The 22,144-nt window shown below is 39.7% G+C and overlaps 1 long non-coding RNA gene across 1 annotated transcript in view; it reads right to left on the bottom strand.

The window, feature by feature from the left end:
• The window catches only part of LOC110743370, a 169,621-nt gene that overhangs the window by 33,841 nt on the left and 113,636 nt on the right, over positions 1–22,144 (bottom strand). The window lies entirely within an intron of this gene.

Genomic DNA, 22,144 nt, shown 5'->3' with positions numbered 1-22,144 from the left:
CAGGTGGTAAAAAGAGTGGAGACAAGACTCAAATGAACGTTCATCTGTAATCCCAGCACTTTGGGAGGCCAAGGCAGGCGATCACTTGGGCCCAGGAGTTCAAGACGAGCCTGGAGAGCATGGCAAAACCCCCATCTCTACCAAAACTACAGAAAAACTAGCCAGGCATGGTGGTGCGTGCCTGTAGTCCCAGCTACTTGGGAGGCTTAGGTGGGAGAATCACTTGAGCCCAGGTCAAGACTGCGGAGAGCAGTGATCTCACCACTGTATTCCAGCCTGGGAGACAGTGAGACCCTGTCTCAAAACAAAAACAAAAACAAAAACAAAACAAAACAAAAAACATCCCAACAAGCTGTTCTATTACACATGCACCATATTGTTTCATTTAATAGCTGTACATACATCTTATATACAAGCCTCTGAGAACAGGGAATTTGTTTTACTCTTTTTGTATCATTCAGGCACATTACATAAAGCAGTTCTTAACAGAGAGCCTCACATACACTAAGCACCTACTACCTGCAGGCTAGAAGAAATCAACAGAGGAATGAATGGGTCCCCTGTCATTTGCACTCCTGAGGTTCTGGTCCATTTCTCCTTGTGTTCTCCTTAAGCTCAGTTCTGAACCAGAGCTGCCCACTGCCTTTGCATACCCATCTGCTTCCTTTATTGGGTAGTTTCGCTTTTCTCCCTGAATCAAACCACCAGTATTCAATCAAGACTTGTTACAAAACAATCCAGCCAAGGGATGCTCAGGGAAAGAATTACCTACAGCATCTTAGCAGATTCCAGCTAAATAAAGCACATCATACATTTGACATAAAAGCAAGATTGTGACTATATCTCACCTTAGAGCAAACAGCAGGGCTTTGAGACACGAAGAAGGGCGGGAAAAATTACTTACACACTGCAGACCATTAGGCCAGAAACTAGAAAACGAGAGCGATCTGTTAGTGTGGGATTTGACACACCAGAAGTGCCTGCTGTCAATGAAACATCCATCTTCAGATCAAACTGGCAGTGTATGAGGAAGGCTGCCAAGCCCTGCCATCTGAGTTGAGTCTCATCACTGACACTTGGGTGCTGCTTTCTCTATGACAAAGTTTCCAATAAAAAAGCCTCAGGGACTTGGGCTCTGCAGACACGTGTCTGTAATTTCTCTTGACATCTTACAGAAAGTGGAGATAAGGCGTGGCCACTGTCAGTTGAACTGAAGCAGGTCAGTCCTTTACAGAGATAGTTCAAGGACAGTCTTCGGTGCTTACAGGCTGGCTGGCAGCACTGAAAGTCTCCTCTTCCTGGAATCTTGCCCTACCTCACTCCATCCTGCTGAGATCATTCACTTGCCCCATTTACACCTGGTCTGCACCAGATCATTACACATTTGTTTTAGATCCTTGGGTAGTTTCCCAGTTGTTCTATATCTATAGTTAAGACGCAGTAAATCCCACCTTAGCCATCAAGCCTTTTCCCATAGCTGCCTGAAGCCCTGATCAAGGTAACCTCTCATTCACCTTGGAGGGATGGGATATCGAGCTTTGGAGTCAGGAGAACTTGAATTCAAAGAGCATGTCCAACACTAACCACATGATCCCAGACAACACTGAGCATCCCTTTTGTACCTACGGGGGACAATAATCATGTCCAGATAAAATAATTTGTGATATAATGGAATGATTGGAAACAAGCCAAATGTCTCATAAGGGCTGGTTGTATAAATTATGGCATATGCATACCTTGGGGGCAGCTTCTCTATTTCTGATGTTTCCTTTTATATGGAGGGAGCTCCACTAAAGTAACCTCTATTCCTCTCTATCCCCTTTCTTACTCTTCCAAAGAAAATCAGGGGTGACTTTTCTCATTGATGAGTTCGGAAACAATCAACTGGATGTGCTTAGCCAGTCCCTCCCTCCCATGTCTTGGGAATGAGATGCTTGCAGAGGTTCTTGTTCTCTATGGGAACCACACCTGCCTGTTTAGTGCTGCCTGGGACTGGGGAGGGAATTCTGTCTAATTCTGGGGTTCTGTATCAATCAGTCTACCAGTCTTCAGCTAACAGCTGCTGCACCATCATCATCAGGAATGAAGGTGATATTCATTTCTCAAATAATTCAGAACTCAGGTAAGAAAGATGGTTGCTATTTGGAGGGTCCTCCCAAAGTCCCAACACAATACCATGAAATAATTCAAGTTTAAAATAATTTAACATATGTATGTTTATTGACATAGAAAGATAAAATGATGTTCATTATAAATTGATAGAATAAAGATAATAAAACAGAAAGAATGGTATAATTCTCCTTTAGTCTAAAATGTATATTTATATATATGCAACATGTAACAATAGGAAAAAAGTCTGAAATGGCAGCGTGAACTTTTAATAACAAATACCTTGGGGCAGTAGAATGATGGGTGTTTTTTGATATTCTTCTTTTAGATCATGAGCATTTTAAAAGAATCTACAACAAAAGTATATTCCTGAAAATACCACAGTTATTTATTTGCTAAAAAATAAAAGTCATTTTCAAAATTGTCAAAAACACAAATGTCTCCCAATTACCTCTTCAGGAGTTCATTGCTTGGATTGTTAACTCAAGTCAGAAGTAATTATATATTTTGTTGGGGACCATCTGGTGTCACTGGTTTTAAATGGACAAGTTTCTACAGGCTATAAATCCCTTTGAGTTTTAGAATACTAAGGATGAAAGAAAAAAGGCTCCTTCAAAATTTGAATAATGCTGTATGCTCAGTATGTGTCAAATAAAAGGGAAAGGACACAGTGATGAATAAGCATAGCACATAAAAATGTAGAATTGTCTCTCTAGAAAGCACCTTGGAGTTGCCCCTGGTCCTTCCCTCTGCTTTCACCATGGCAGCTACTGATGGGAGGTAATGGCCTTTTTCTATCCCAGTCCATAGCTCAGTTGGATCCTCTACTCCAAGAAGCCGCTACGTATTCATCAGCTGTGGCAGAACAAATGACACCTTTGCCCGTCTCTCCTCTATCTGAACCATCTGTTTCAGAGACGAGGAAACGGAGACACATGACAGTTAAGTGGTTTTCAAAAAATCACATGGCTGATGACAGACTCTGATACCAAATCTTCAGTTCCACCCAAAACACTTTTACTGAGCCACTACCATGAGTAGATCACTGACCTAGGCTTTGTGAAGCTGCTTGGGATAGGATAGGAGAATGTATTCACCTGCCTTCAAGAAGTTTACGATCTACTCAGAGTTACTCTGGTGCATAAAGGAAGATCACAAAATCACATATAACACAAGAAACTGAGGTACAAGGAGAGATCAGAGAAAAAAGGACTAATCATGATTGGAAAGATTGAGAAACCCAGTGGTCAATCTACTACACTAGGATAAACTGTATACTACAAATGTAAACCTAGCACATAATAGGTGCTCAATAAAGGCTGACTGAAGAAATTAGTAGATAAATATCAAATATATATATATATATAGTCTTCAAATAATTTATATATAAATCACTTATTACAATCAAACCATTTCATTCAAATTATATTAAGATTTTAATAATTTATATATGAGTATACATACATTTATATGTAATTTATATATAAAAATAAATTTTAAAAGATATATACAGTCTTCAAATCATTTTATATAATGCTGATGGTTACCATAATGTGTATCAGACCCTGCACTGCTTTACATATATGATCTTACTTGATTTCTTCCAATCTTATGAGGTAGTTTATGGGTAATAGAAAATAAAAAACAGTAACAGCTAAAATTTTATTTCATGGGCTAGGTAATCATCTGAGAGGTTTGCACATATTATCTGACTGAATTCTCAGAACAGTCTCATGAATTAGGTCCTATTGTCTTCTACAAATGAGAGAATGGAGGCAGAAAGGGACTGATTAGTGGACCCAGAGTCACCCAGCTCCTAGGCAGAGCAGCCCAGAAAGAAACTGAGGCGAACACAGGCTATCTGACCCCATAAACCATTAGGCGCATTATACTATACAGTCTAGGAGTGGATGAGGAAATAACGCACATCCTTTCACATCACCCTGCACGGATGTACAGGGGGCTCCAAGACTTGGGCACAAAGAAGCACAAGCAGGCCAACAGAGGTCAGCAGTAGGAAGACCACTCAGAGACCGCTCATACCTAGGGAATGGTGCGTCCTCTGGATTGTGGTGTTTGACTTAAGACCAGCAAAAAAACCTTTTGTGGCTGCCTCGAAGAATAGACAAGAGGGTGTAATTCAGATTCAGTTTCTAGAAACTGTTAATGTAAAATGTCCTTATGATTCAGTGAACCTATGTTTCCTTTAAAGTTATCCATGCAGGGCAGAAGCAAATGTTCACCCCCTTTTCCAGCTGCACAGCGGATCTGCTGGGGTTGAGGGCTGACTTGCTTAAGCCGAGCAGCTATGCCCCAAAGGGCCACTCAAGTCAGCTGTGGAAAGAATTGTTTTGGAAGTCACCTATGGCAACTGGAATCTCCTTCTATCATGTCCAACCTGGCAGACTCCTACAAGCTTTTCCAGGGCCAGTGGACAGTGTGAGCCTGGGACAGGCACCGGCATGATGGGCTTATTCCTGAAAGGGCCACAAGTGTACTTTGGTGTTGGCCTCAGACGACTTCTGCAACTGCCAAACCACTGATCACATATCCTTCCAATCAATGACCACATTGTCATTAAAAGCAAGACTACCAGGCATCACTGCTATTGCATTTACTTTGAAAATGTAAGACTGGCTGTGGAATGTTAAGGCAGGTAGACCATTGGGGGATGGATAGCATTTCCTTAGATGGAGAACTAAAAGAAGGGAAGGTGTTCTGAGGAATAGACAGAGAACTGAAAGAAGGGAAGGTGTTCTGAGGAAGGCAGAAATAAAAACTAGAAAAAGGAAAGGTTCGAGATGTAATGAGGAGTTTGTGAGTAACCTGGTATATTAGTTTGATAGGACTGCCATAGCAAAGTACCATAAAGTGGGTGGCTTAGAAATTTATTGTCTTACAGTTGTGGAGACTAGAAGTTCAAGATTAAGGTGTGGGCAAGATTGCTTCTTTCTGAGAGCTGTGAAGAAGAATCTCTTTGATGCCTCTCCCCTAGTTTCTTGTGGTTTGCTGGCAATTTTGGGCATTCGTTGGCTTGTAGATGCATCACGTAATTTCGGCCTTCATCTTCACATGGAATTCTCACTGTCTGCATGTGTGACTCCAAATTTCCCTTTTCTATAAGGACACCAGTAATACTGGATTAGAGGTTCACTCCTCTAGTATGACCTCATCTTAATTATGTCTGCAATGACCCTATTTCCAAAAAAGATCACATTCTGAGGTACTGGGGCTTAGGAATTCAGCATACGTATTTTGGGGAGCACAGTTCAGCATGTGACATTTGGCATGGTTGGATAATTGAAAATAAGACTTTTTTTTTTTTGACACAGAGTTTCACTCTGTTGCCCAGGCTGGAGTGCAGTGGCTCGATCTCGGCTCACTGCAAGCTCTGCCTCCTGGGTTCATGCCATTCTCCTGTCTCAGCCTCCCAAGCAGCGGGGACTACAGGTGCCTGCCACCACGCCAGGCTAATTTTTTGTATTTTTTTTTTTTTTTTTTTGAGACGGAGTCTCGCTCTGTCACCCAGGCTGGAGTGCAGTGACGCGATCTCAGCTCACTGCAAGCTCCACCTCCTGGGTTTATGCCATTCTCCTGCCTCAGCCTCCCAAGTAGCTGAGACTACAGGCACCTGCCACCTTGCCTGGCTAGTTTTTTGTATTTTTTAGTAGAAACGGGGTTTCACCATGTTAGCCAGGATGGTCTCGATCTCCTGACCTCGTGATCCACCCGTCTCAGCCTCCCAAAGTGCTGGGATTACAGGCTTGGGCCACTGCGCCCGGCCATTTTTTGTATTTTTAATAGAGACAGGGTCTCACCGTGTTAGCCAGGATGGTATCAATCTCCCGACCTTGTGATCTGCCTGCCTTGGCCTTCCAAAGTGCTGGGATTACAGGTGTAAGCCACCACACCCGGTGAAAATAAGACTTAAAGGAACAGAGTAGGCTGGGCACTGTGGCTCATGCCCGTAATCCCAGCACTTTGGGAGAGTGAGGCAAGCAGATCACCTGAGGCGAGGAGTTCAAGACGAGCCTGGCCAATATGTCAAAACCCTGTATCTACTAAAAATACAAAAATTACCTGGGTGTGATGGCACATGCCTGTAATCCCAGCTACTTGGGAGGCTGAGGCACAAGAATCACTTGAACCCAGGAGGCGGAGGTTGCAGTAAGCCAAGATCATGCCACTGCACTCCAGCCTGGGTGACAGAGCGAGACTCAGCCTCAAAATAATAATAATAATAATAGAGTGGTTGGAATGTGACAAACTTGAGAAGAACCAGGCTAAGAAGTGTGTGTATTCATCCTCTTAACATATTGGCTACTTACTCATGGAAGCTGCAGTGGCACTCAAACTTGTTTAGGTAGAGGTCTTAAATGCCATGGTGCTTTGTAGCACACCATAAAATACAATATATTTACTTCCATTGAGTAATTGGAATAAGCCTCCTTACCATAAGGAAAAATACCCAAGATAATACATGTTTGCTTGCCAAGATCAGTTCAGTCGGGGAGACCCTAACCCAGTGGCGCTAGAGAAATTAAAGACACACACACAGAAATGTAGAGATGTGAAGTGGTAAATCAGGGGTCTCACAGCCTTCAGAGCTGAGAGCCCTGAACAGAGATTTACCCATGTATTTATTAACAGCAAACCAGTCATTCACATTTTTTCTATAGATATTAAATTAACTAAAAGTATCCCTTATGGGAAACAAAGGGATGGGCCGAAGTAAAGGATAGGTTGGTCTAGTTAACTGCAGCAGGAGCATGTCCTTAAGGCACAGATCACTCATGCTGTTGTTTGTGGCTTAAGAATGCCTTTAAGCGGTTTTCAGCCCTGAGGGGGCCAGGTGTTCCTTGCCCTCATTCCCCTAAACCTACAACCTTCCAGCGTGGGTGTTAGGGCCATCATGAGTATGTCACAGTGCTGCAGAGATTTTGTTTATGGCCAGTTTTGGGGCAGTTTATGGCTAGATTTTGGGGGACCTGCTCCTAACATTTGCTAGTTTTCATTTGTTTTGCTATTTCATATGTCTTTCTGGCCAATAAGTTAGTGAGGTAAAAGAGAATAACTAAAAGTTAAGAAAAACTTATCCACTAACTTACTTCTTATCCTTTATGAATGAGAAAAGATGGTATTCATTCACTTTTGGAGGTGGAGTAACTCAATATTTACTTGAGTTACTTTTTGGCATTTAAAAATATAATTCAAAATATTATTACTATAGAATTTCTAGAAATATGCCACAAAAAATTGTTAAACATTTAGAGATATTAAATATATAATATATGCTTGATGACTAAAGGAAAAGTGTGTGAAAAATAGCAAAGACATGAAATCATTCCAAATGCCCATCAATGACAGACTGGATAAAGAAAATGTGGTACATATACACCATGGAATACTGTGCAGCCATAAAAAGAAATGAGATCATGTCCTTTGCAGGGACATGGAGCTGGAAGTCATTAACATCAGCAAACACAGGAACAGAAAACCAAACGCCACATGTTCTCACTTTTAAGTGGGAGCGGAATGATGAGAACACATGAATACATGGTGGGGAACAACATACACTGGGACCTGTTGGAGAGGGTGTTGGGGGAGGGACAGCATCAGGAAGAATAACTAATGCATGCTGGATTTAATACTTAGGTGATAGGTTGATAGATGCAGCAAATCACCATGGCACATGTTTACCTATGTAACAAACCTGTACAGCCCTCATATGTACCCCGGAACTTAAAATAAAATAAAATGAAAAGTGTGAGAAAATATTTGTAAAATAGATGAGCTTCAAAGTATAAGAAAATGTTAATATAAAAACAGCTTCTACAAATCAATAAGAAGAAAAGATTTATTTAAAAATTTATAAAAATCCTAAAAGGAAAAGTAAAATAGACCACGGCCATAAGGAAGTTTCATCTTAGTATTAATTAACTAAATGAAAATGAAAAGAATGAGACGTATTTTTTATCTAATCAGATTTTCAAAGATTAAAAACTGTCCAGTTTTGGTGAAGGGACATGAATAGATAATGTCACATGTTGGAGGTAGAATTGGCAATATATTTAAAATGTTAAATGTGCATACTCTTTGATTCAGTAGTTCTACGTCTAAGAAGTTATCCAAAGGAATCAATATGGATTATGTGAAAAGATGTTTAATAGTGATACTAAAAATAATGAAACAATAGCTAATATTTATTGAATTATCTACCAGTTATGATAAGCATTTCACACTTACTGACTGGTTTAGTTCTTAAAAGAATACTTTGAGATAGATATTTCTGTTATTATTTATTACTATTTGAGACAGATAACGGCCATTTTACAGTTGATAAAACTTTCTTGGAGAAGTTGAATTACTTAGCAAATGGCCTTGGGGATTGTGAAAGAAAAAATAAAAATTTATTGTACTGTTGTTTCTAATAGGAAAAACTTGGGTACCACCTAACAGATTAGGTAGTAAGTTAAATAAATAAAGGTACATTTGCACCATGGAATGCCTCTATTGTAAAGAAGGAAATCTCTATATATTAACATGAAGAGATAACCATGATATATTATTGAGTGGAAAAAGGCAGCTACAAATGCTGTGTATAGAATTATTTAAATATACACAAGCATTTAAATCATGTATTTCAAAGTATTCACAGCAGTTATCTTTTTTTCTTAAAGTTTTATTTAAAGTTCCAAGGTGCATGTGCAGGATATGCAGGTTTGTTACACAGGTACACGTGTGCCATAGTGGTTTGCTGCACAGATCACCCCATCACCTAGGTGTTAAGCCCAGCACCCATTAGCTATTCTTCCTGATGCTCTCTCTCCCCCCACACCCCCTCCAACAGGCCCCAGTGTGTGTTGTTCCCCACCATGTGTCCATGTGTTCTTGTCATTCAGCTCCCACTTACAAGTAAAAACATGTGGTGTTTGGTTTTCTGTTCCTGCGTTAGTTTGCTGGTGTTAATGACTTCCAACTCCATGTCCCTGCAAAGGACATGATCTCATTCCTTTTCATGGCTGCATAGTATTCCATGGTGTATATGCACCACATTTTCTTTATCTGATTTAGCACTGATGAACACTTAGGTTGATTCCATGTCTTTGCTATTGTGAATAGTGCTGCAATGAACATAGGTGTGCATGTATATTTATAATAGAATGATTTATGTTCCTTTGGGTATATACCCAGTAATGAGATTCACAGCAGTTAACTTTACAGGGAAAATTTATGAGATCAACTTTATAAAATGTCTGTTATTTTAATTTTACTAATAAGCATGTAATACTATTGGAGATCTCCTGAAAAAGTGCCCCTCTTCTTTACCTGAGACCTAAATCAATGGTGAAATATGACAAAATAGTAATGCAAACAGAGCCCTCAGTGACAAAATGAAGTTCCTATCAGAGAACATTCACAGGCAAGTGGCTTCCAACTTCCCCTACCCTGCAACCTGGGACACAGCCTTGAAGGTGTGGGAGGGACTGAGACAAGGATGCCTCTTTCTTCTTTCACACTCCTCATTCAAATTGAGTCATTTCTCCTCCTCAAAAGCAGGGACAGAAAAAATGAGATAATGGGCAGAGTAAGATCAGAGTAATATGAGATATAGGGTCAGACGGAAATGAAATGTTTTCCCTACCCACAGTTACTTGTTTATGCTCTGAGCTATCAAAGATGTCCATGTCCCAATCCCTGGACCCTGCGAATATTTTCTTATATGGCAGAGCCACTTTGCAGATGTAATGAAATTAAGGCTCTTGAGATGAGGAGGTTGTCCTGCATTATCTGGGTGAGCCATAAATGTTATCACAAGTGTCCTCATAAGAGAGACTCAGAGGGGTTGACTACAGAACAGGAAATATGATGGGACAATGCAAGTCATGGGAGAGATGAAGAGAGATTTGAAGATGCTATGCTGCTGGCTTTGAAGATGCAGGAAGGGGCCATGAGCCAAAGAATGCAGGCAGCCTCTAGAAGCTGAAAAAGGCAAGGAAACAAATTCTTCCCTCAAAGGCTCCAGAAGGAACCAGCCCTGCCAACATCTTGACTTTTGTCCAGTGAAACTGATTTCAGACTTCTGACTTCCAGCACTGGAAGGGAATACATTTGTGCTGTGTTAAGCCACCCAAGTTTGTGTTAATGTGTTGCAGCAGTAACAGGAAACTAATACATAATCCTAAATATTCAATAACTATGTTTGCATCTTTACTCAAAATATGTAGAGGGTTCTGCTAACTATAATTAGTAGAAAATAATCCACATCTTTTTTCTTCTTTACAATTATACAACATACTAAACTCTGCTTAAGGCCATGATCTACTTTTCTCTCTAACATGGTGAAATCTAATTTACCTGGTAATGTGGATAATGCGAAAAGCATATCCGTAAATTGTCCAAATAATGAAATATCCTTTTAAAGTGCCAACACTTGCACATTTGATCATTTTTTAATTTTTCTTAAAAGAATCAAATATTTCCTTATTCTTTTCATAAATAGACCATTCTGAACACATGTGAGCCTTTTTTTTTCAATTAAGAGTCATAAATGTGACTATATAAAATAGGACCTGCATACTCAAATGTCCTTCACATATTTAGATGTAATATACCTCTGTAGACTTCTGTTTCAAATTACCCCAAAACTTCTATGGTATCTGAATTCTTTGGTCAGATTATTCCAGTTTTTCTGCCTCCTTCTTTTCTCCCTGGTATAAGAGAGCAAAGCTTCTTACCCTCACAGCGGCTGGTATACCTCTGTGTCCCTGCTTTTACGACTGCTTTTAGCAAGTTCTAGCTTTTCTTAATTGCTGCTTCTAATGTATAACTAAATAGGAAATCAGAAAACTGAGCTTGTAACAATAGTTTCTAAAATAAATAGGAAATCAGAAAACTAAGCTTGTGACAATAGTTCCTGAAATAAATAAGAGCTAAGCTTTCTAAGAGGCTTTCTTGAGAGTAACCTATATATCTGGCAGTACAAAGACCATCAGCGAATTACCAGTATCTGAAGTGATCTGTTTTTCTGTCTGTCAGGCTATGAGCTTTCTGAAGGCAGGCATTGTATTTACTATGAAAATTTAAAAAGACCAATAATTTACTGTTCACCTACTATGTGCCAAGTGTCACCACTCCTTCCCTCTGCAGGGCTATGGCATGTAGCGTACATTCAGCAGAGTACATGGCAATATTTCACAATTCCAATGTTTGTAAAATGCAGAACTTAAATCATGCTTGTCACTGCATGCATCTCCCTCAAACGATACAATAAAAGGGCAGGGCATCGACCGCTGATTCCCAGGAACAGAAACCACTAACAAATGTATCTTGTTAGTCTGCTGTCAGGAGCAAGATTTTTATCAGGAATGTTGTATTTCTGAAGACACCAGAATAATTTCCTCCTAATAAATTTCCATCTTATTCAGAAAAGCTGAGATTCTGCCAGGAGCTCAGAGCCTCCTGGGGGTAGGGCTCCGGCAGCTTTGTACTGCTGGATTAGATGTGCGTGCACGTCTGCGAAAGGCTGGGATGAACCCAGCACTCGAAAACACATTGGGACGTTTAAAGCAAGAGCACAGTGGCACTCGTAGCATGGGTGTAGGTTCCAAATGCCCTTTTTAAAGGACCTAAAATGTGATTTAATGGACTTTCTTCCCCTCCCAGTAGAGGAAGAAGTGGGTTTGCCTGCCTGTTCATTCTTGCAAAGAGGAAAGTAAGTATTTTCCTATATTCATTTTAGATTTGATTCATGGAAGTTTGAAACACTGTTAAGGCTGCATGGTTTGTATTTTTGGTTTTGTTATCTCCAGTTTGGGGTTTTCTTATAAATTCTCCATTTGCACTAGCACTCATTCCAAATATGTCAAGAAAACACACCCAAGAAGAGAATTTCTGAAGACCCTAATGGATTAATTCCTGCAAAGGATGTAAAATACATTTAACTGTTTAAACATGGATGGAATTTTTAAAAAACAGATAATAAAAACTCAGTCTTTCTCTTCTTTCCTTTGCTTACAGCTTTTCCCCAAGTCTTTAATAAACAGAAGAAGAATCTTAGGATCCTTTACTTCCTTTCATTGAGTAATGTTCTACTTTTTACTGATCCCAAACTATATTTAAACTCCAAATTCTTTTCTCCTCCCACAAGAGATTACCAAGCATGCTATTCCAAACAATAGCTAATGAAATGAAGAGGAATAGTGCGGCTTTAAAAAAAAAAAAAGAAAGAAAGAAATGTCATTCCAGCCTGCAAACTAATTCCATTTGTGATTTAGCCTGGCACCTTTTCCCCTAGAACTTCCCTGGGGAAAGGATGAATGGCCATCTCAACATTGCATAAAAATTAGTATCAGGCTACAAATTATTGGACCTTATTAGAGATTTCCTTTAAGTAAATTAAGGTTATATATCACAATCTTCCAAGAGGCTTGAGAGTTTTGAATTCTCCAGACTCAGAGAATATTTAAAATTTCCTGAAATCTAATAGTAAATATAATTAGAAGACAGGACCTGGTTGTTACAAACCCAGCTCCTTTTTTGTGGCACTCTCATTAAAAAAAATAAAAATGAGATGATGGATCTTATAATTAAAGGATATTTGGCAAATAAAATTGATCACATGGTTAGCAAATCATACATTAGGAGTGCACCACCAATTCTCTAATCTGTCAGATCACCAGGAAATTTAGAAGACGCTATTGCTTGTTTGTGCGCATGTGTGTACACATACTCACATTTGTGTGTTGTATACTTACATTTGTGTGTGTGCATGTGTATTTCAAACCACACAAAGGCTGTTCATATTTCCTCCAGCCAGATACATCTATGTTTATGTTCTATGTCTTTGTTTCTTCAGTCATCAGTTTTAAGTCAAATTTTATTGTGTTTTCTGCATCTTTCAAGTAGCAAGCTGATATTAAATGCCAATGTTCACATAATATTGAGGAAATCTACACATTACTGCCAAGCACAGTGACTACACATTTCACATTTCATGTTAATTTTACAAAAATGTTAGCCATGTCTAGGTGGAAACGCTATTCTCTCAGGGTAAGTGCCTACCTTACAGATGGGTTCCCATACATTCGCCATGACTTCCTTCCAAAATCATCTTTATCTCATTCCCCTACATCCTAGATGTCTTAGTCCATTTGTATCACTATAAAGAAATACCAGAGGCTGGGTAATTCATAAAGAAAAAAAGGTTTCGTTGGCTCATGATTCTGCTGGTGGGAAGATTGGGCATCTGGTGAATGCTTCAGGCTGCCTCCACTTGTGGCAGAAGGTGACGGGGAGTCGGTGTGTGCAGAGATCACATGACAGGAAAGGAGGCAAGAGAGGGTGAGAGGAAAGGTGCCAGGCTCTTTTTAAGCACCAGCTCTTGTGGAAACTAATAGTGAGTGAGCAGAACGAATGAGTGAGCAAGAACTCATTCACTGCTGTGAGGAGCGCCATGCCATTCATAAGGGATCCTCCCTACGATCCAAACACTTCCCATGGGGCCCCACCTCCAACCCTGGGGGTCAAACTTCAACATGGGGTTTGGGGAGATGAACATCCAAACTATAGAATTCCACTCCTGGTCCCCCAAAACTCATGTTCTTCTGAGAGTGGCAAATAGAATCATCCCTCTCAGTTGTCTTCAAAAGTCTTAAATTTTCCAGCATCAACTCAGAAGTCCGAAGTTGAAAGTTGCATCTAAGACTCAAGGCAAGTTTCTTGCAGCTATGAGTCTGTAAAAAACTAACAAACGAGTAAAAAAACCAAGTTATTTACTTCTAAGATACAACGGTGGTATAGGCATTAGGTGAACATTTCCACTCCAAAAGGGAGAAGACTTCTGGAATGACTTCAGAGTCTTTTTCACGTTGTTTTCACTATTAGCACCTGACTCCCTTTTGGTGACACTAATCTCTCTAGCAAGTGGTTGCTCCATGCCATGTGTAGCTTTCTCTTTTGAAAATGCCGTTTCCTTTCCTATCATATGGCAATGCTACCAATTTTCCAAATTTTTACACTCTGCCTTTTTAAAACTATACCTTAGGTAATTTCTTCACTGTCATTATCTTATTGTAAGCAATCAAAAGTAGACATGCCACTTCCTGAGTGCCTTGCTACTTAGAAATTACTCCCACCAGATATCCTAGGTCATCACTCTCAAGTGTGGCTTTCCACAAATTTTTATGGCATGGACATAATGCACCCAAGTTCTTTGCTTAAACGTAAAAGTATGACTTTTGTTTCATTTCCCAATAAGTTCTTCATTTCCATCAGATTTTATCAGCATGGCCTTTACTGTCTATATATCTACTTGCGTTTGGGTCACAACTCCTTAACCAATCTCTAAGTAGTTCCAAACTCTTCCTAATCTACCTGTCTTTTTCTGAGCCCTCCAAACTCTTCCAAATTCTGCCCATTAGCCAGTTCCAAAGCACTTCCACATTTTCAGGTATCTTTATAGCAACACCCTAACTCTTGGTACTAATTTTCTTAGCCAATGACCCAAACACCTCCCATTAGGCCCCACATTCAACATTGGTAGTCAAATTTCAGCATTAAGTTTGGGGGAATAAACATCAAACTACAGCACTAGGGGATGGCCCACCCCCATTGTTCTGAGAGACTATCATTGAGAAACCTAACCTTCTATACATGGTTCAAGTTTCGTATAATAAAAGAAAGATGGTCTGTACAGCTTCTCACTCTTTGCAGTGATTGTTTTAAAGAAAGAAAAGGAGGAGGTGTGTTAGGCCATTTGCATTGCTATAAAGGAATACCTGAAATTGGGTAATTTACAAGGGAAAAAGGTTTATTTGGCTCAGGATTCTGCAGGCTGTGTAGGAAGTATGGTGCCAGCATCTGCTTCTGGTGAGGCTTTCAGGAAGATTTCCATCATGGTGGAAGGTGAAGGAGGAGCAGGTGATTCACATGATGAGAGATGTAGCAAGAGAGGAGGAGGTGTTGTATTCTTTCAAACAACCAGATCTTGCATACACTCAGAGTGAGAACGCACTCACTATCACGAGGACAGCACCAAGACATTCATGAAGGATCTACCCCTATGACCCAACCACCTCCTCACAGGCCCCACCTCCAACATTGAGGATCACATTTCGGCATGACATTTGGTGGGGACACACATCCAAACTATATCAGGCGGTGAGGATGTTCAAGTTGCTCTAGCCCTGTCTCTGCCCTTTCTTGCCACCGCACCATTCTGAAGACTATTCCTCAAGTACTGCTGCCCCAGTCCTCCCTGACTAATGTTGGGGAAGAGCCCTGGCTGAAAGTATAAAGGCCTGAGTCCCACTCCCAGGTCTGACACTAACAGACAAAACTAAACTTCCTGGGATCTCTCTCACAGCTATGCACAATGCTTCACTCTCTAAGTGTGCTACCTCATTTCATCCTTATGATGCCCTAAGAGTAGGCATGGGTATTACCTCTCCTCCAGTTTAAGAAACTGAAGCTCAGAAAAGTTAAGTGATTTGCCCAATAAGGGAAACAGGATCTGAATTCAGGCATTAGTACCTAGTGTTGCTGAGCTGAATGGGCCACCCGTGACTCCCAATTTCGTTGTCTGTTACAAAATGGATTTCCACATTTCCTTCCATTTCTAATATTTCGAAATATATTTGCTCTCTCTTTCTCTAGTTTATATGTCAACTTTTAAAGAAGCCAAAAGTCTTGCCATCATGTTGGGGATATAGCCTCATTCTGAGGCTCTGCAGTGGGATTCTCAGGGGTTATACATATATTCTCAAGAAGATTAACAAGAAGTTAACACAGATCCTAAATAAAAGGTAGCATAAAAAAGTATGCCCCATTTCCAACTGCAAAATATTTATGATGAGATTCAAATTTTTTAATTCTTAATTTATGACTGCCTGCTGAAAATACATATCATTTTTGTAAAGTGGTAATTTTCTAAAAGTTCTCCATTACAGAATTTTGTGTAGAATTAATTAATTGGACTGAAAGAATGCCTTTTCTACATGCTTAGAAAAATAAAAATCTGGAAAGATACATACATATGTGTGTATATATATACACACAAACACATATATACATATATAGAGAGAATAAGCATATATATGTGTGTGTATATATATGTATATATAGCAAGCTCATGACATTATCATTGGGTGGTTGGTGACTTAAAACCCGTTTTATTGGTGGTGGTGTATCTGATTTTTCCATAAATGTACATGACTTTTGTAAAGAATAAAGAAAAATAAATTAAAAAATAAAAACACCAAATTCCATTTTCCCCTGTCTAAAATTCCTACCATTTTAAATTGAGGAAGAAAACACAGGACAGAGGGTAGAGGACGGGGAAGAGATTTCCCCGAGACAGAATCCAAATTGCACAGATTTCCAGTGTGCTTAATTGAGGAGGGTGGTGATGGACAGAGTCTTAGGTCTCTCTGCAAGGAGTTTTCTCCAGAGGACATTTATTTTTTATTATTTTTTAATTTTTTTGCCAGGGCAGCTGATGGCCTGGAAATGAGATTAGAAAGCCTGTATCTTCTTCTGATTATACACTACAGATCCACAATTCCTTCTTTGGAATTCCAAAATCCAAAATACTCAGCAAATTAAAAATTGGAAGCTTTCTTCAAGACTCATTTGGCTGCAAAACCTAACCTTTTACTGACAGCTTTTAGCCCACTCTGTGTGATAATTAATATAATTTTTGAAGAAGTAGTACAACCAGATTACTGTATACAATGAGCTGCTTTCCCAAAATTTAAATAATCCTAAATTCCAAACTGCATCTGACCCTAGAATCTTGGCTGAGGGCCCAGTGACCTGCACCAAACTAAAGATTTGGTCCCATTTAAACCTTACAAGGAGTCATGGCTTAACAGTGTACACAGGCGATATCTCTCTCAATTTTCCAGCTAAGGTTATTCCTCATGAAATAGATCATGTTGGATTTTTCAAAGGAATGCAGAGTACAATCTTGGAAGGACAAGACTCAGAAGAAAACCTCATGGAGAAAGGAAAATATTAAAACAAATAAAAAATAATTGCGAAATAAATAAACCCTTTTTCCCTCTCTTTGCCTGGAACATAGCCCTGTATTTCAAATTACAACTGCCCTTGAATGTTCTTTTTTTTTCTTTTCAACCCTACACATTTTAAAGCATGTTCTTGTTTGATATGTATGATTCTCTTATTGGCAATATTTTTATGAATAGGATACACATATAAGATGACAGAGTTGGGCATATTTTTATAGATAGGTGCTCTAACCTTCATCACATTCCAGGTGATTACATTCCATGGGATGCCAGAAAGCATATCAAGAAGAGAAACTACTTTAAGCATCCTAACTTGGGCAAATGCATCTCTTCTATCAATTTTTTTTTTTTTTTTTACCTTGCAACGCAAAGATGGTAGATGAAGAAAGATGTTGGTGAAGTTATTAATATAGGACAGGCTAGTTCAAAGAGAGGTAGGCAGATAATCACCTTGTAGTCAAAACTTTTAAAGAACTTGAGCTACCAAATTCTGGGGTATTTTGTCCTATCAGGTCACAAACTCATCAAAGCAATTTTCAGTCTCAGGTACAGACTCAGAACGGACTGGCCTCTTTTTCACCCTGATGGCTTGCACTGTCTACAGATCAGCACAGATCTCTGTGCAGTAAGTTAGATCCAGCTTCAGTTAACTTCAGTCAACCAAGGATTCATGCATTGACTATTTCAGAGAAAGATTCATGCATTGACTATTTCACAGAGCAAAATTTGGCGATGTAATTTCTTGAAAGTTAATTGCCTTGGTTTTTGTCTTCTACATGAGTACAAAGCTCTGCAAAGACAAAAACAACTTCTTAACTCAACCATGTGTGTACAGGTTTGTTAATGTCTTCTCTTGATTTAGAATCTGTGAGCCAGAGCTTAGCTAAGATGCAAAGTACCAGATCACAGCTCAAGGTTGTACAAAGGGGAAATTGTGGAAGGAAATAATGCGAGGGACAAGAAGAGACGACTGAGGCATCTTTGGAGAAAGGGAATCTAAGCGGGGAGGGCAAGAGCAGGCACAATGAAGTCAGAAGGGCCCAAACAGATCCTGGCTCTGAGATGGGAAAGCTGTGTGTCCTGGAGCTGGTTATTCAAACACTCTGAGCAGTTTCTTGGTACTCAAAATGAAGGCATTCTGAACTGTCCTGCTGACATGAGGATTAAATGAAATCACATACGTGAAGAGTTGAACAAAGTGCCAGGCATGTAAGAACTCAATAAATTGTACTTGTACTATTCCCCCTAATATCCCAACTTACCTTCTCCACTCTCCCTATATTCCTTGCACTGAAAATGAAATCATAGTTTCAGGCTTACCTTTGTGAGTAAACAGAGCTGTCTCTCCCCCATTCTTGCAGAAAGCCTCACAATTAAAAACTACAATAAAATGTTTACTCTTCACATTTTATTTTAACCAGCCAACATAAGTTTTATCCACCTTTGCATTGCAGAAACCCTGCTACTGATGGCAGGGAAGCAGACAAGAAGCTTTCAGATGTCCCAGATTTTTGAGTTTTCCGCTGCTTTTATAATTCTGCCTCACCCATAGCCTAATTCCACATAATCCTGACTGCAAAGCCTACAGGGCAGAGCCTGTTCCCGTTTTATTCATTTATTCATCAAAGATTTATTGAGCATCTTCTACATGCCAGGCACTGCACCATATTCCAGAGCACCTCAGACACACACACACACACACACACACACACACACACACACACACACACACACAAATTCAACATAATGAGGAAAACACAATGCTAGAGGCTTATCAGAAAGCAGAAAGGAGAGAACATCTCCACCTCAAGTGGGCATGGGAAGGGCAGCAAGAAAGTTGCAGAATGTAGCTTCCTTATCATGTGGCTTGGAGGGGCAAGACTTTCCCAAAGCCCCTCCTCTCATTCAAGGAAACTTCTAACTATGCAACCTGTCATTTGCTGTCTTCCTATAATTTATCATTATTAATACTCACCTCCCCTCTCCCCTGTTTTCATTCATTGCCGTATCTCTAGCATCTTTGAATACTGTCTGAAGCAAGTAACAGGCATACCTCATTTTATGGCACTTCACTTTATTGTACCTCCCAGATAGTGTGCTTTTTAAAAACTGAAGGTTGTGGCAACCCTGCTTTGAACAAGTCTATCAGTGCTATTTTTCCAATAGCATGGGCTCACTTTGTGTCTCTACATCACATTTTGATAATTTTCCCAATATTTCAAACTTTATATTATTATTATTATATCTGCTACAGTGATCTCTGATCAGTGATCTTTGATGTCACTATTGTAATTAGTGAAGGCCATGAACTGCACCCATATAAGGCAGTGAACTTAACCAATAAATGTTGTGTGTTCTGACTGCTCCATTATTCAGCCATTCTCCCTTTTCTCTCCTTCTCCTCAGGCCTCTATATTCCCTGAGATACAACAATATAGAAATTAGGCCAATTAATAACCTTACAATGGCCTCTAAATGTTCAAGTGAAAGGAAGAGTCACGCATCTCTCACTTTAAATCAAAAGCTAAAAATGATCAAGCTTAGTGAGGAAGGCTATGCCTTTTGTGCCAGTTGGCCAAATTGTGAATGCAAAGGAATAGTTCTTGAAGGAAATTAAAAGTGCTACTCCAGTGAACAAGTGAATGATAAGACAGTGAAATAACCTTATTTCCGATACGGACAAAGTTTTAGTGGTCTGGATAGAAGATCAAACCAGCCACATTTCCTTAAGCTAAAGCCTAGTCCGGAGAAAGGCTCTAAGAGTTTAATTCTATGAAGGCTGAGAGAGGTAAGGAAGCTACAGACAAAAATTTTGAAGCTAGCAGAATTTAGTTTATGAGGTTTAAGGAAAGAAGGTGTCTCTGTAACAGAAAAGTGCAAGATGAAGCAACAAGGGCTGATGGAAAAGCTGAAGTAAGTTATCCAGAAAATCTAGTTAAAATCATTGATGAAGGTGGCTACACTTAACAACAGATTTTCGATGTAAATAAAACAGTCTTCTACTGGCAGAAGATGTCATCTAGGACTTCCATAGCAAAAGAGAAGTCAATGCCTGGCTTCGGAGCTTCAAAGGATAGGCTGACTCTCTTCTTACGGGCTAATGTAGCTGGTGACTTTAAATTGAAGCCAATACTCACTTATTCAAAAAATCTTAAGACCCTTAAGAATTATGCTAAATCTACTATGTTTGTGCTCTACAAATGGAAAAACAAAGCCTGGAGGACAGAACATCTGTTTACAGCATTATTTACTGAATATTTCAAGCCTACATTTGAGACCTACTACTCAGAGAAAAAGATTTGTTTCCAAATATTACTACTCATTGACAATGCACCTGGTCACTCAAGAGCTTTGATGGAGACATACTAGAGGGTTAATGCTGTTTTCATACCTGCTAACACAATATTAATTCTAAAACCCATGGATCAAGAAGTAATCTCAATTTTCAAGTCTTGTTATTTAAGAAATACATTTCATAAGGCATTAGCTGTCATAGATAGTGATTCTTCTGATCTGGGCAAAGTAAATTGAAAACCTTCTGAGAAGGATTCACCATTCTAGATACCATTAAGATTTGTAATTCATGGACGAAGGTCAAAATATCAGCATTGTATTAGTCCATTCTCATACTGCTATAAAGAACTACCTGAGACTGGATAATTTATGAATAAAAGAGGTTTAATTGGCTCACAGTTCCACAGGCTGTAAGGAAGCATGACTGGGAGGCCTCAGGACACTTACAGTCATGGCAGAAGGCGAAGGGAAAACAATATGTCTTACCATGGTGGCAGGAGACAGAGGGCAAGGAAGGAAGTGTAACCCTTTAATGAGTTTACCTTGCCTGCTGCATAGACAGAATCAATTTATCGAGACAGGGGAATTACAATGGAGAAAGAGTAATTCACGCAGAGTCGGCTGTGTGGGAGACCAAAGTTTTGTAATTACTCAAATCAGTCTCCTGGAGCATTCAGGGACCAGAGTTTTTAAAGAGAATTTGGTGGGTAGGGGCTTGGGAAGTGGGGAGTGATGATTGGTCAGGTTGGAGATGGAATCATAGCGGTTCAAAGTTGGGTTTTCTTTTCTTCTCTTTTCTTTCCTTTTTTTTTTTTTGAGACAGAATCTCACTCTGTTACCCAGGCTGGAGTGCAATGGCACAATCTCAACTTATTGCAACCTCCACCTCCCGGGTTCAAGCAATTCTCCTTCCTCAGTCTCCCAAGTAGCTGGGATTACAGGCATGCACCATCATGCCAGGCTAATTTTTTTGTATTTTTAGTAGAAATGAAGTTTCACCATGTTGGCCAGGCTGGCCTTGAACTCCTGACCTCAAGTGATCCATTCAACTCAGCTTCCCAAAGTGTTGGAATTACAGGCATGAGCCACAGCACCAAAACCACAGAAATTTGGTTTTCTTAATGTCTTCTGTTTCTGGGTGCAATGGCAGAACTGGATGGGCCAGATTACCAGTCTGGGTGATGTCAGCTGATCCATCAAGTACAGGGTCTACAAAATATCTCAAGCACTGATCTTAGGTTTTATAACAGTGACATTATCCCCAGGAGCAATGTGGGGAGGTTCAGACTCTTGGAGTCAGAGGCTGTATGACCCCTAAATTGTAATTTCAAATCTTGTAGCTAATTTGTTGGTACTGCAAAGGCAGACTGGACCCCAGGCAAGAAGGGGGCCTTTTCAGGAAAAGGCTGTTATCAATTTTGTTTCAGAGTCAAACCATGAACTGAATTCCTTCCCAAAGTTAGTTCGGCCTATGCCCAGGAGTAAAAAAGGACAGCTTAAGGGTTAGAAGCAAGATAGAGTCAGTTAGGTCTGATTTCTCTCATCGTAATTTCCTCAGTTATTATTTTTGCAAAGTCAGTTTCAGAAGTGCTACACACCTTCAAATAATCAGATCTCATGAGAACTTTATCTATCAGGAGAACAGCAAAGAAGTCAGCCCCCAGGATCCAGTCACCTTCCACCAGGCGCCTGCCCCGACATGTGGGGATTAC

This window comes from Papio anubis, chromosome 3, assembly GCF_008728515.1.
Source record: "Papio anubis isolate 15944 chromosome 3, Panubis1.0, whole genome shotgun sequence".
Lineage (NCBI taxonomy): Eukaryota > Metazoa > Chordata > Mammalia > Primates > Cercopithecidae > Papio > Papio anubis.
Note: the sequence above shows the minus strand (reverse complement) of the source record. Positions and strands in the feature narration are given on the sequence as shown.